At 41.8% G+C, this 15553-nt stretch overlaps 1 long non-coding RNA gene across 1 annotated transcript; it reads right to left on the bottom strand.

The window, feature by feature from the left end:
- Window positions 1-13058: 13058 nt before the first annotated feature.
- Window positions 13059-15424, bottom strand: LOC115369131 (uncharacterized). The gene is made up of 3 exons (XR_003929126.1): window positions 15258-15424; window positions 14889-15000; window positions 13059-13846 (listed from the first exon to the last, which is right to left on the bottom strand). It is a non-coding gene; the product is annotated as an uncharacterized LOC115369131 (long non-coding RNA).
- Between the last annotated feature and the right edge of the window lie 129 nt (window positions 15425-15553).

The following is a 15553-nucleotide window of genomic DNA, read 5'->3' as shown; positions in this document are numbered from 1 at the left end:
GAGTCTCTGTCTTTGTGGTGCTCTTCGTGGCAGAGACCGAAGCCCCTGGCATTAGTCAGGTGGTTAATGAGACAGGCCAGCCTCCTCCAGAGATGACCTGTCTCGGCATGGAGTGCCAAGCCTAGATACTTTCTGAAGGGCAGTGGAGCAACTGTCATGTAGCTGGTAGATACACAGAGGGAAGGCAGAGGTATTTAGACAAGGGAATTTAGGAAGGATATATTGGGAGAAAATGCCATGTGTTTACAGTCAACAGAGAAAAGCCGTAGGTTTCATTTATCTTTGGGTGGGACACATCATGGATCGAACTGTGGGTAGCAAATAGGCTTGCAAAGGGCTGGTAAATTTCTAGTAAATTTCCAGAAATTTTCCATGGGAAGTTAAGCTGGGCAATTTTGGAAATATTCAAAGTTGGAAATGTTCCATGGGAATTAATGGGAATATATGGGAATTTACAAGAAATTTGGGGTAATGTATACAAACTGTATCACACAAAAAACAATCTGTTTTTGTAAGCAGATATGCGTGTGAACTAATACATTTTAAAAATGACATTTTTGACTTTGATTTATTTGTGAGTAGAACTTCAATTCAATCAATTCTTTCATTGAACAAACAACAAAAAAACATGAATGTTGAATGAAATAAACATACTCCCTATGAAAGGTAAAATAAAAGTGTGAACCCACCATCCAAAAACATCAGCTAACCTCTTAAAGTGTGCATGTGCTGGAGGAATGCACAGTGCATGCAGGGGGTTTGGCCTCATTAGCCCTGCTGTAAGCAGTGCGCTGTGAGCATGGGATTGAGGAATGCTCAGTTTTGATTAATGAAGATTATGCTGCAAGATGTTTCAACTACAATTAAGTTCCCTGTTATAGGCAAACCTGCAGTTGAGCAGATTTCCAGTTTATTCCCGTTAATTCCCATGGAAAGTTTCCAACTTTTCAGTCAGAGCCATCGGGCCCACTAGAGCTATGGTTATGAAGCTTTTTGGTGTCAAGGACCCCTGAACTGATACACAACAGGCCATGGAGCCCATTGTACATATTGAAGTGAAGACACGCCTAGATTTATATAAACCTCCTCGAGTGTAAATTTAAAGTTAGTAAAAAATCATAGAGTAACAACTAACCTTTGAAGAGAGTTAAACTGAATCATTCTTCATTTAAAACCAATTTTAAAGTTTTGCGCAACATAATTTTAATATAAAACTGTGATTTAAAAAGTAAAAAAAAAAATAAATAAGGATTAATGTTTAATTTAAAAAATGAATAAAAAAATCGTTGTTGTTGCAACCCAGCCTAAAAGTGGATTGTTTATCAGATTGTTTAGCACCACACTAAAAGGGAAAATGGATTCATGTCAGCTGAATACTGAACACATATGTAATCTTGAAATTAACATTTTGGGGTTTTAAAGTGTTTAGGAAGGTCAATGGCGCGCAGGTCCACTTGAACATTTTTGAAACCCATACATTTTTCCAAGTATGATTTTTTTTTTTTTTTTTTTTTTTTTGGTGACTATGCATTGGGTTACTGATGTATAAAAAAATGTCGTTCTATGACGAGGGACACATCTTGCTCATGTCATGTCACTTCATGTCTCCTGTTGAAAGCTGACCTTGAACACACGACAAAGAGTTCAGCTGACAGCTGACATGCAGGCATGTTCAGAGCCTGTGTGCAGGACAGAGCAGTGCTCCTCATATGTAGTTCCAGAAAAACTAAACTATGCAAAAAAAAAAGATAAAAGATAAAAACACAAACAGTCCACTTTTTTGCCACTCTGAAAGTGTTCAAATAGTTTCATTATACAAATTATGTCTGATGACATGTTACAGAAAGCATTGGCGCTGTCAGCCTTTTGACTTTTCCTTCTGGAGGTAAAAAGTAAAAAGCGGAGGCAAAAAATAAAGAACCTCTTTTCTTTTTCTTGTGCCCTGATTTTCCACCCGATTCCACTGTTATCACACCACTCAGTGGACATTTTCAGTCGTAATAACTCCCACAGATTGGGGTTAGTTAGTGTGTTAGTGGCTCAGAGGACTGTCATCTATTCCTATCATCAACCCGTCTTAACCAATGAAAGTTAAAAAGTACTGGCTAAGGCTACAAAAATTCATAATGCTCTCTTGCTAAAAACAAACACGGCTCTTCACTCGATGCTGGGGCTCTGGATTGATAATCCATGTGTTTGACCCACCCAGCTTTGTTGGTCTTTATTCTACATCACAGGACATCTGGCTCCAGGGTCCAATTTAACAGGTTAAAGTGGACTAACAATAAGAATAGATGATAACAGCCTTTTGGCCCTCTAGAAGGAGCAGTAGGGACCTGCTAACCCATAACTACTGATAATGTTGATTCAGAGATGAGATAAAAGCTGCATCGGGTGGTTTTCCTTAGGCTGAACATCCAGTCCGAGACATGTGATAGGTGCTCTTCTTCACCTGCATGTTTGCATGATCTAAATTAGCCGGATTCTGGTTCTGCCTGTAGAGCATCATCTAGAGCTCCTAACATCTTTGGGGTACCTAAGGAATCTGCTAGCTTTTAGTAACAATGAGAGTGTGTATTATCACCTTTTCACTGATGCTATGCTGCTTCGATGGAAATGTCCAAACCCAGGAAAGGTTTGGAGAATTTAATGTCTTTTCTTTCTGTTGAAAAAAAGTTAAATACACACTAAGGGCGATGGTCCATCACAGAGGCTCAACAACGGTCAGCTTGGTCTGCCGGGCCTTTTGTATTTGTCTATGTTTTCTCGTTCTCATTTACTGCTGTAGTTAGAGTGTATCTAAGCTGTGTGCATGTTTGTATGTGTGTGTGTGTGAGAGACGGGGGGAGAGAGAGTGCATGTTCTCCTATATTTTTTCTTGTTCAGCAGGTCATTGATTATAGTTCTGAGTGTATGTACTTAACAAATCCAAAGCTTCCCTCTTTCTATCAATGCAGACACACTCCAGTGACCACAATCATTATTCAGAGGAAACAAGAGTCTATGGCCAGGAGGCTCAGACTGGAGTTATTACTATTAGCCAAGCGGATAAATGTGTTGAGCAGCATTGCCTTTCCTTCATTTACCTCTTCCTTCCATGCTGCCTCCTCCACTTTTTCTCTCTCTCTCCTCGCTGGATGTCTGTGCTCAGACACCATGGCTGGCTTTTTCTTTGCTCCAGGACAGGTAAACATCTTTGTGTTGTTCAAAGGTGACATTCTGCACAAAGGACAAACTGGGAAAATACAGAAAAAACATATACAATTTCATCTTTTTTTTTTTTTTTTTTGCTCACAACACACTGATAATTCTTTGCTGTTAGCAGGTGTTATCTGTCTCTTTCTATGCTTGTGTGTGCGTGTGTGCGTGTGTGTGTGTGTGTGTATGTGTGTGTGTGTGTGTGTGTGCATTCAAAGTGTAGATTGTAGTTCTGTGAGTGGTGTTATCAGTGAGATAGGTTGTTGTGTTTAACGGTGCCCATATCAGCTGATCTGCAGCACTGGAAGAAAGAAATAAGAAAGAATAAGAGAATCCTTCACCCATATGATACATATCTGCTTTAAAAGAGAAGATGAAAGGTGGGTAGTATAGCATGGGAGAATGGGAAAAGAGGAGAGGAAAAAACACAGGGAGAGAGATGAGATGTGTCAGTGGAAATGATAGAAGCAAAAAGGAGAGAAATGAAGTGGAGAGAGGAAAAGTCGAGAGTGGGGAGGAAAAATGGAGAAGCTGGAGCTGAAGAGGGTTTACTGGAGAGAGGAAAGTAAAATAGGGTGAGGTGAGTGAAGAGAAAAGGGAAATTTCAAAAGAGATGTTCATGATGCTGCCTGCATTTTTACACATCAGATGTCATTTTAAAATTTAAAGTGACTATTCAAATTTGACAATTCAATTGCTGCAGTATATTCTCTGTAAAAACGTGGCTGAACCAATGCAGAATTCAGTGGGGTACAGTCCATCTGTAGGGTATTGGTTAATTCCAATTTTCCTGTCCCAAACATTTCCTGTAAGGCAGCGCTACCTTACAGTCAACACTGGGGCAAAAAAGTTTCAGAGGACAGACTATGATTTGGTCATTGTTTTTCCCAGAATTGCTGATAACTCCACAAAGTCAAACTAAAAATGTTGTAAGTAATCCAAGCAGACATCTAGCTTAAATATACCAACTTAGCTGGTAACGTTGACATAGAATGATTTTTAGTTACTTGAAGTTAAGTTTTTGTGTGCCCCCCGCTGACGCCCCTCCACCAAATAAATTTCTCAGATACCCCATTTCTCCAAAGCACAAAGGACTTTTGATACTTGCCCCCCAGTGTTTCTCCATTTGCATTTGTTTTCTTTTTTGCTCTGCCTAACAGTATAAATATGTAGGCAATGATCATGATCTGCCTTGCCAGACTCAGTAAGCATTGGCTCCATTTCCACGACAAGAACAGCACAGCCTGTAACATAAAGCAATCCAGCACATTTCCCATCATATCTAACCAGCAACAATCATATCTAACCAACACACAATGATAAATCAGTGTAGTGGCCTGTTTACCTAGCTAGGCAGTTGGATTTTTGAGATCATGATCAGGCAAGAATCTATCTTGCCAGGCTTCGAGTGATGCACTTATGGCCCAACCTCAGTGGTTTGGACCAATCAGAGTCCTGCAAGCAGCTACATGCAAGCTTTATGTGTGATGATAGTGAAAAGTGACAACAATGGCAGCTGCTGAAGAGGTTAGCGGGGTTAGTGTAGATGCTGCTATAGCATTAATTATATCAGAACTGGAGAGGATTTCTTAATTAAATATTCATTGAATTCATACAGCTCGTTACTACACAGACTTGCTTACGAGCTGTCAAAGTTCCTTAGACTGCAGCTTGTTGTTTCCTCTTCATCGCTCTCCTACTACATCATATGGTTCGTTGATCTGATTCGTTGAAGTTGAAGCCTGTGATAGACAGTGATAGACAGATGGTTCATCTAATCACCCGCCAAGTATTTTTTGAAAGTGCCTGCCCTTTTCCATCAGTTTCCAAAGACGACCTCTCAGATGGTTCTGAGTAACAAACCATCTGGTTAGAGGCCTGTAGTGGCTGTGAATCTTCCCAGTGATGGTCTCATTTATTTATGGCAATAATAAAACGTACAACTAAATTTAGTGATGATTAAATGATGCTATAATGTTACACACTGTGCCGTTAAAAGGAACCAACAGCCAAACTATTCAATCAAACAAAAATGAAGGAACATTGCTGGATACTCATTTCAGGCATGCAACAAATGTGCTTGGTGGCCATGTCACCAAATTATGGTGTACGAGTATAGAACTGTAATAAAATTTGTAATCAAAATAAACGTGCTGCCACAACCTGAAACTCTAATGTGCACAATAAATGCTTATAACACAGGAAAACAAATACCATACATTCGACTTATTTTGTTTTCCAGTCAAAGGAAATAGATCCATGCATTCATTTACTTAGTAATTTTTAATATTTTGCTCTGCTCAGTCTCTAATTGGAAGATGATTGCTTTACACTTTGATAAAATGATCACCTATATACCTATTGGGAAAAAAAATAGGTAAATAGGCAATGTTCTCCCCTTTGGAGGAAGTGAACATAGACAAGATGGAGACAGGAGAGGAGGAGAGGAGAGACTAGACGAGTGTGGAGGAATAGTGAGGCGAGGCAAGAAGAAGAGGACAGGTTTTGACTCAGTGTCTCCAGAGTGTATTATTCTGTGATCAACATTAGCCTCTGTTCCTGTCTCAGGAAATGAAGTGAGAGAACAATTCCTCTTAGCCACTTTATCTGATCTTTCACCCAATACACACACACACACACACACACACGCGTGCACGCAAAGGCATACACACACAATCACACAACACACACACAGTTGCGCAAGCTCCCTAAAATCCATTGTTTCTGCTTTAAATAACTGTAAGGAGCTATGGACATTGCACAGATATTCTTCACAGCTGAATCAGAATGCTGTGTGCATTTGACACATAAATGCATTTGCATTCATTTAGGTATGTCTTTTGTTTGTGTAAATGTTTCTACGTGTGTGAGTGTGTGCGTGTATTTATGGGAAAAGGAGGAGTTCAGTCAGAGAATGTCAAGCAAGATAAAGAACAAGTGTTTCGACTGAGGAACACCTGATCTGCTGATAACTACACAATAACAAATTGTTTGGATTGCGGGTTTATTCGTGTTTGTGTGCAGTGACAGCAGGCTACAGATGCCTGCACCTCGCCAGAAAAATCGGAAGTCATTTGTTCACCCCCTCCTTATCATGTGAGACCTTTAACCCATCACCACATTTACCTTCCTGGCCCTGCAGACTGACATGTATATCGGAGGGATATTGACAGTTACACTATATTGCCAAAAGTATTCGCTCATCTATCCAAATCATTGAATTCAGGTGTTCCAATCACTTCCATGACCACAGGTGTATAAAATCAAGCACCTAGGCATGCAGACTACTTCTACAAACATTTGTGAAAGAATGGGTCGCTCTCAGGAGCTCAGTGAATTCCAGCATGGTGCTGTAATAGTAATGTAATAGGATGCCACCTGTGCAGTAAGTCCAGTTGTGAAACTTCCTCGCTACTAAATATTCCACAATCAACTGTTAGTGGTACTATAACAAAGTAGAAGCGATTGGGAACGACAGCAACTCAGCCACGGAGTGGTAGGCCTCATAAAATCACAGAGCGGGGTCAGCGGATGCTGAGACGCATAGTGCGCAGAGGACGCCAACTTTCTGCAGAGTCAATAGCTTGAGACCTTTAAACTTCATGTGATCTTCAGATTAGCCCAAGTACAGTATGCAGAGAGCTTCATGGAATGGGTTTCCATGGCCGAGCAGCTGCAGCCAAGCCTTACATCACCAAGCACAATGCAAAGCATCGGATGCAGCGGTGTAAAGCACGCCGCCACTGGACTCTAGAGCAGTGGACACGTTTTCTCTGCAGTGACGAGTCACGCTTCTCCATCTGGCAATCTGATGGACGAGTCTGGGTTTGGTGGTTGCCAGGAGAACGGTACTTGTCAGACTGCATTGTGCCAAGTGTAAAGTTTGGTGGAGGGGGGATTATGGTGTGGGGTTGTTTTTCCCCTTAGTTCCAGTGAAAGCAACTCTTAATGCTTCAGCATACCAAGACATTTTGGACAATTTTATGCTCCCAACTTTGTGGGAACAGTTTGGAGATGGCCCTTCCTGTTCCAACATGACTGTGCACCAGTGCACAAAGCAAGGTCCATAAAGACATGGATGACAGAGTCTGGTGTGGATGAACTTGACTGGCCTGCACAGAGTCCTGACCTGAACCCGAGAGAACACCTTTGGGATGAATTAGAGCGGAGACTGCGAGCCAGGCCTTCTTGTCCAACATCAGTGTTTGACCTCACAAATGCACTTCTGGAAGAATGGTCAAAAATTCCCATAAACACACTCCTAAACCTTGTGGAAAGCCTTCCTAGAAGAGTTGAAGCTGTTATAGCTGCAAAGGATGGGCCCACATCATATTAAATCCTATGGTTTAAGAATGGGATGTCACTCATGTTCATATGTGTGTGAAGGCAGCCGAGCGAATACTTTTGGCAATATAGTGTATCTCTATTTCACAACCAGGAGCTGGTCTAAAAGGCCACTGGCTTCCACAACATTTCTCCTGTGTTTCATAGCTCCATCATTCTCAAGCAACACAACTCAGAATCCACACCTCAGAAATACTTTAGGAATGATTTAGGTAAGATATCATTATCAATCATGGTTTGAACTCGATTTGGTTAAATCTTTGTTTTAATGTTGATTCTCCTCTGGCATTGATCCTTCCTTTATTAATGTTGAATGTTTATGACTCATTGCACAATAAAATAAAATAAAATAAAATAAAATAAAAAATAAAAATCAGGTTACCACTCTGCAGGTAAATAACATCAATGATGCCAAAATGATGATGCTTATGCGAATCAGAGAGCCTAATTATATTGTATAATATTTGTATAATACTACACTAGATAAGGTTAAATTTTCTGGAGGAAATTTGAGTGTTCTTCCCAAAAGAGTCAAAGTGTGACCACGAACGCAACCGCCACTTGGTTGCTGCCACAGAACTTGAATGGAATAGAACAGCATCCCTGTTAAAAACAACATACTAGGATGGCAGGAGTGGCAGCCATAATAATCAGCATTTGGTTCTGTAGCAGCCAAATGACCACAACAAACAGATGCAATGTCTGTTCTACTCCCTTCAGGTTCAGTGGTTGGTCCACCGTATGGTTGCTGGGCAGTTGCTATGGTGTTCTGAGTGGCTGCTAAGATGCTGCTAGGTGGTTGCTAGGGTGTTCAGTGTCGTGGCTAAGTTGTGTGACTAGGTGGTTGCCACTGTGTTTGGGTTGGTTGTGATGTCATTCTCGGTGGTTGCTAGGACGTAGTAAGGTGCTTACTATGATGTTCATGGCGGTTGCCAAGGTGCTGCTTGGTGATTGCTATGGTGTTCTGTGTGCTAAAGTGTTGCTTTTATTAACTGACCCACTTTTCCACTGAACTGAACTTGCAGTGAAAGACCACACATGATCTGAACTTCTAAGTTTGAGAAGTTCAGATAACGGCCACGATATCAGCTGTGAGGGGAAATACAAATCGCAAGCTGAAACTTCAAAACACAGCTAAAAAAACCCCAGCAAAATTCAAGTGATGCCTCAAGCCTACAAATCAAAACCAGAATGGACTTTAACAGAGGCAGTCACACCATCTTGAGAAAGCATGACCAGCAGAATCAGCTGACTTTAATTGATCTACTCTAGGCCTATGTTGACAAATCAACCTCTATCATTGCTTCACTATATCTCCAGAACAGGTGATCTCCTCCCTTACATGGAAGAGTTGTTTGCTTCATCCCTGGCTCTCTACTCTCGGTCACTGGATGAGGTTATTTTTGTTGTATTTTTGTTTATGTGTCTTTTGTTATAGTCATATATATTCAGTAAATGCTCATCTTGTCTAGCTTGAATATCAACTCCAGAACTGACTGATGTCCTTAATCATACGGTTGATTGTTCTCAACATTCATACTTCCTCAGCACACCATTGCCTGTGTCATGCTGCTCCCACTGCCATGTTTATGAAAAACGTGATTGATAATTCTGATTCAAAATAATAATTATGAATATCAACCATTGTTATACAGCCAATATTCAAATCAAGACAGCACACCCTTGCATACTCAAGGCAAAACATTACTACAGTGTGTGTGTGTGTGTGACCCAAATGCAGAAAACAGGCAGTGGGCAAGAGTAAAATCATAGTGCAGGTCAGAACCAGGGGATACTAACAAGCCAAGCAATCGTACCAGAACAGAAGGCACAAAAAAACCCACAACACAGGCTATGGTCACACAGGAGAATACACTGGGATGAACTTGCATGCAAACACTGATGAATGACAGTTATAAATACTACTGGTCCAAATAGCAAGAGTGAAGACAGGTGTAAAGGGGAACTTGGCGGGCAGACTGATGATTGGGTGAATAGAGGTGCATAAGGGTGGGGCATGGGATGTGGAGACAGCTGTGCCTGTGAGGCAGACAGCTGACTGGATAAGGAGTGGTCTGAAACAAGGACGCCTGGAAGTACAGAACCTGTAGGGAGACACACAGGGCCAACAGACACAAAAGGTAAACACAAAATGGAGACAAGGCAGAGAGAGAGAGAGAAAGACAGGGGAAACAGGCGATTTCTGAGAGATAGAGGGGGAGAGAGAAAACAATCAGAAACCATGAGACTGGGACAATGCGGGTGCATATGTGTGTCCATGTGCACGCACAGAAATTTATGTGTTCATCCAAATTCTTGTTCCTGGCTTTTAATCATCCTCCCAGTTTTTCAGATGCATAGCAGGAGAGCGCAGAGCAAGAACACACACAAACCGATATCGCCTTGCATATCATGGCAAATTGCTTCATGTGGTGGAACAGCAGCAGCGTCTCTTGATGCTGCCAGCTTTCTCTTGTTTACCAAATGCATTTCTTCTGCCCGTCATAGGTTCCATTGTAACATAAAAATGCATAAAAACAAGAAAATTGCTTGTACATCTGGTAGATCAGTGGATCTCAAACTTTTTCAGGAAACATTGTTTTCATGGACTCCTCTTGACCATAAGACCAGAAAACCCCGTGGAAAAATCCCCTGGAAAATCTTCTGGAGCACTCTTGAAGGTGTCGTTCTTTTTGAAAACATTTATGTAAAATTTTGAATATTCAGGTATGTTTCTATGTTTTGATACTGCCTATAAAGTTTTTCAGATATTTAAACACCCCCATGATGGATTATAGTCTGTTTTTTCTGTACTATCAGGTGGCACTAGCGGTTACAGTATCATTACATCCTGGATTAAAGCTTGCCATCGAAGATCTACTGCTTGGGTGACCTGAACCAAGATCTCTTTGGTCTATTTTAGCATAAGGTAAGCTGAGCACATTATCTATTCAACAATCTGTCTACCTTATTCTCAAGTGAACATAATGATGTTTCCACTAGTACATGATTCATAAAGTAAGTGTGTCCATTTCCACACCCTGGCTGCCGTCTGTGTATGTGAGCACATGATCTATTTAACAATCTCTACCTTGCTCTAAAATTAACATAATGTCTTGTCAAAGTCTAAGTTATGATTCATAAAGTGTGTGCCCTCTCTCTCTACAGCCTGTTTTCATGTTTTCTTAGCGATGGGTATGAAGAGGCAGTTTCCCCACCCCGTGCTTACCCCCCATGTATGTGAGTTCATCGTCTGTTCAATAAACATCTGCCAACATTTGGAGTGAGAACACAACTGGTGCTTAAAATTGATTCATTCATTGACAGACTTCACCTCACTGAAGCACGCGCACTGTTACTCATTTGTGGTGGCAGACTGGGTAGAAAGAGAAACAGCACTTCAACGAACAGGTGGGAGTAATTTGCTCAAAGGTATGCTCGGGTGGCGCAAGTGGTGCCCCAAACGTAGAGAGGCTTTTTTTTTAAATGACACAGCGAAATTCTATCTATTATTTATTATCAGTTATTTTGCGGGCCTCACATTGAGAACCACTATGGCTTAGATGACATGACCTTCCCAAACTGAACAAGCCAAACAGCTAGACATAAACACCTCGGCATACAATAAACTGCAGTGGTATTCATTCCTCAAGGCCCTCACCTTGCGTTTATCTCGCAGTGGCACTACATGATCATCCAAACAATTGGAGCAACAGTGCAACAGAAACATAGAAAGTAGGAGTTCAATAGCTACAGCTGTTGGGTTCACCTCCCCCCTTCCAGATCTGTTGCTTTTTGTTGCTGTTCCATGTCTTTCTTTCACTCACATTGTATCTTCACTGTCATCATCTGCCATCTTTATATCCTTATGCCCCCCGCTCTCCTTCCCTCTCAGAATGCCCCTCCCCCCAAAACAGACACACACACACACACACACACACACACACACACACACACACACACACACACACATAGAAACACACATTCCTATCTCTTTCCTCGGGATAACTCTATCCTCTCTGACCCATCCCTGCTCTGTTTCTGGGCTATTTCAGGAAAGGCAGCATCACGTTACGGCGCTTTTATTTCCCAACAGCAGCTTTCAATAGGACACATGCTTTATTTGAGGCACATTGAGTATTTAATAGGACAGTGGGCACAGTGGGCTGGTAATCCAGCCCCGCAGCACTATCATACAGCCCTGATCACTATGATAGCTGGTGTACCCCCTCCCACCACCCCCCGCTGTGATTCAAATGCCATCTCAAAAGCACATGAGCCCTCCACAAACACTCCCTCTGTAACTGTTTGAAAATGAATTTCACATTACCACATCTCTACCTTTTTAAACAACACACGGACGGCCCTCCTGCTCTGCCTTCCTTGCGTGTCGTTGGTTCATTTCAAGAGGGATGTGTGTTTAAAGCCACCTGTTTCAGTTCCTTGTGGATGCAGCTTTTGTGCATTTGAACTGATACAACGTTACAGAGCAAAATTTGAAAAGTACATATCTAAACACCTTGCTCTTTTGCAAAGCAGCTGTCAGACATAAACCTGGAATGACACAAGTGAGTTGTAGGTCAGGAGACAACAAAATTACCACAGGCACTTACATTTGTAGTGTCTTTGTAGTTGAGAGTATCTGTGTGCATGTGTACCTGGGCGCATTTTTCCAAGCCTGTGAGTAGATACGGCACCACAGGGCATCTTCACCTTACCTGCGAGAGCTGAAAATAAAGTGACCAACTACAGAAAAGCAGACAAAGGGAAAGGTGGGAGTTAAGGTGGATTGTGAAGTGTACTAAATAAATGGGTCTTGTCTAGACCTAAATAGTGAGACACTGTCTGACATCCTGACACTGGTATGTAGGTTGTTCCAAAAGGAGAAGGCCGAGTAGAAAAAAAAACAAACAAAAAAAACAAACTCTGCTCCCAGTTTTTTTTTTTTTTTTTTTTTTTATTCTTATTTATTTATTTTGTCTAAAGTGAGGAATTAGATGGAACCAGGGAGACTCTCAAGGACTTGGCTGTCAAGAAGTTTAGTAATAGAACTGAGGCAATGCATTGCAGTAAAATGAGGATTAAGATGAAAATTGGTGGGAAGACTGTCAAATAGAGCTTGGCATCCAGTAGAGATGGCTTAGTTTTTAATTTCAGCACCATTTAAGATGTCTAAATCAAGGTAATCATTTCAACAGAGTGGGTCCAGGAACATGCTGTGTGAAGCTAACATACTAATGTATCATAATTGCATCTACAATTACAGCTAACCTTGTTACCTGATCTGTAAGGAAAGTTCTTGATTAAGAGAGGATGTATGGACTAGGCTGTCCTTTGAGGTCAGTGCTGAAAATAAGAATGAAAGCCATCTGTCAGACCTGAAATAATTTATTGCCAGGAACTCAAGTAGGAAGAAACCCTTAAGCGTGAGCGACATAATGACAAGCTTAACAAGGAATAACATATCAATTCTATGCCTTCGCCCTTGTTTAATTCTAATGACATGACATGTTAGGTTTCATCAATCAATTCATATCTAATAAAAAAGCCACCTCTGTGTAAATGATCTTATATTTTGGTGGCAGCACATATTTTAGTCTCAGCACATTTCATACAGACATGCAAGGTGTACAGTCTAATGCTAATCAGAGAGTGTTTAGACAGATACCAGGAAGTCTGTGACATTCAGGTTTATTCTAACAAGACATGGGATGGACAGTTCCCACTGAAACAACTCTGACTGAATAGCACCACAAATTAACTGGAGAGGTGCTAAATGAGATCTGCTGATTCCAGGTACCCTGGGTTGTCATGGGCAACAGAGGCTCTCAACAGTGCTTTTAGAGAGAATGTCAGCTCCAAGCCAGTCAGGGTTGAGAGTATGTCTCTGTGACAATAAGAGGTTGGGTAAAGATGGCAACAAGTCCTTGGGTATGTACAATTATCACCATCCGCCCATCATCCCTTCAATCAATCCATCCATCCATTTTGAAGTCGCTTACACTTTGGGAGAGTTGTGGTGGCAACAGGTCTAGCAGTGCAGTGCAGGCCTCTCCTTCCCAAAGAGCCACTACCAGCTCCACATGGGGGATCCTAAGACATTTTCAGGGCAGCTGAGAAATGTAATCCCACTAACATGTCCTGGATCTGCCCCATCCCAGTCAGACATGTCTTGTACACCTCAAAAGGGAGACATCCCAAGTGCTTCATTAATCAGATGCCCAAACCACCTCAGCTGGCTGCTGTAAGTGCAGGGGAGCAGCAGCTCTGTGCTGAGATTCTCCTTATCACACAGGCTGAGACCCTGCAACACATTGGAGAGATCTCATTTCCTCCAGTTGTATCCATAATCCCACTCTCTCTGTCGCTACCCAAAGTTCATCGCTATAGGTGAGGGTTAAGATACATACTGCCTGGTAAATAGACAGCCTCATGCTGTAATTCAGCTCTTTCTTCACCACCAGAGTCCAGTATGGTGTATACATCACTGCAGCTGCCCTAAGTCTTCTGTCATTTTCATTTTAAGCCCTCTCATCCTCACTCAACACCTTGTTATACTTAAACTCCTCCAGTTGCCATGTCTCTTCATCAGCAGACCACATCAGCTGACCCAATTCAGCTTGTACCTGTATTCATCTGATTGTCCTGATTAATTTGAAAGTCTGTCATCGACCACTAGCCAAGGATACTATTGTTAAAGCAACAAAGCACATGCCACAAACCCTTCTCAGGCTCTGGTGCTGGGTGTACAGCTGATGGTGTTGAGACAACATGTACACAGCTTCTTTGAAAGCAGGGACATGATAGGACTGCTGCAGCTGATGATGAGACAAATCACTTTTACCCAAGCAGTTTGTCAACGTTCTTTTTAGGCAGACCCATTTTTATCAACGGCCATCATCATGAAACAATTAAGTGTCACTGATTCCCGGCGTATTTGGTAGAAACGTCCTAACTCACATTCTACTCTGAGCAAGGAGTATCTTAGTCACACTTTTAGAATGAGTTTAAAGAAATAATTCTGATAGAGGTTGAAATTACAGGTTCTAGCCACACAACACCTTTATCCAGATGTACCTATAGATTGAACCTTGTTCATATCTCTATACAGTGCCGGCTTTACCTGTGTTGGCGCTCTAGACAAAATTACGCCCTTGCGCCCCCCCTTGCCGGCAAAATACCCCGACGATGTTGCACCGGTCAACAATCCCTCTGCCGGCGCCCCTCTGCCCGCTAGCGGCACCCCTCCAGCAGATGGCGCCCTAAGCAATTGCCTATATCGCCTATGCCAAAAGCCGGCCCTGTCTCTATACATTGTGGTGCTGATGGGAAGTTGTAGCCCTCACCCTGATGAAGGATGACTGGAGGACAGTAAAGGGGGATTAGTGGCCACCTGTGACTGTCAGCACCGCTGGTAAACAGTTGATGGAAATGTTGGAATTTTTCCAATTTTGATGCCTGTAATGGATAATCAATCATAGGCAAAGGTAGGAAAATCAAAATTTGACAGGTGGTAAACAAAAAAAAAAGGAATATGACAGAGACTGTACTGATGAAAGGACAGAAGTGTGACTGTGTCAGACATAAACCTGGTCCACAACAATGGAAGTTAAATTATCTTAAACAGTTCTGACAGTTGATTGTAAAAGCAGTAAGAAAAAAAGAAATGGATATCAAAATAACAGTATGTCTAGTGAAGCATTTGTACTCATTACCAGTGATGTTTCCTGAGACATCCTCTCCCATGTTACCCAGTTGGTATCGACCAGGTTGTGGCTTGTGTCCACGTAGCATTGTCCCCCACAGATCTGTCCTTTTGATCCACAGAAGCAAACATGGCTGCCTCTTCTGTGTCTCTGCTGGTCCTCTTCCTTTTTATCATTATTTTTGGGGCATTTCTGCTTGTTTAGACAGTCATAGTGGAGAGAGACAGGAAAGACGGGGCAGATAGAGGGCATAACATGCAGTTAATGGTCTAGGCCATATTATTGTATTGCATGGAGTATTGCGT

This window comes from Myripristis murdjan, chromosome 12 (genome assembly GCF_902150065.1).
Source record: "Myripristis murdjan chromosome 12, fMyrMur1.1, whole genome shotgun sequence".
Lineage (NCBI taxonomy): Eukaryota > Metazoa > Chordata > Actinopteri > Holocentriformes > Holocentridae > Myripristis > Myripristis murdjan.
Note: the sequence above shows the minus strand (reverse complement) of the source record. Positions and strands in the feature narration are given on the sequence as shown.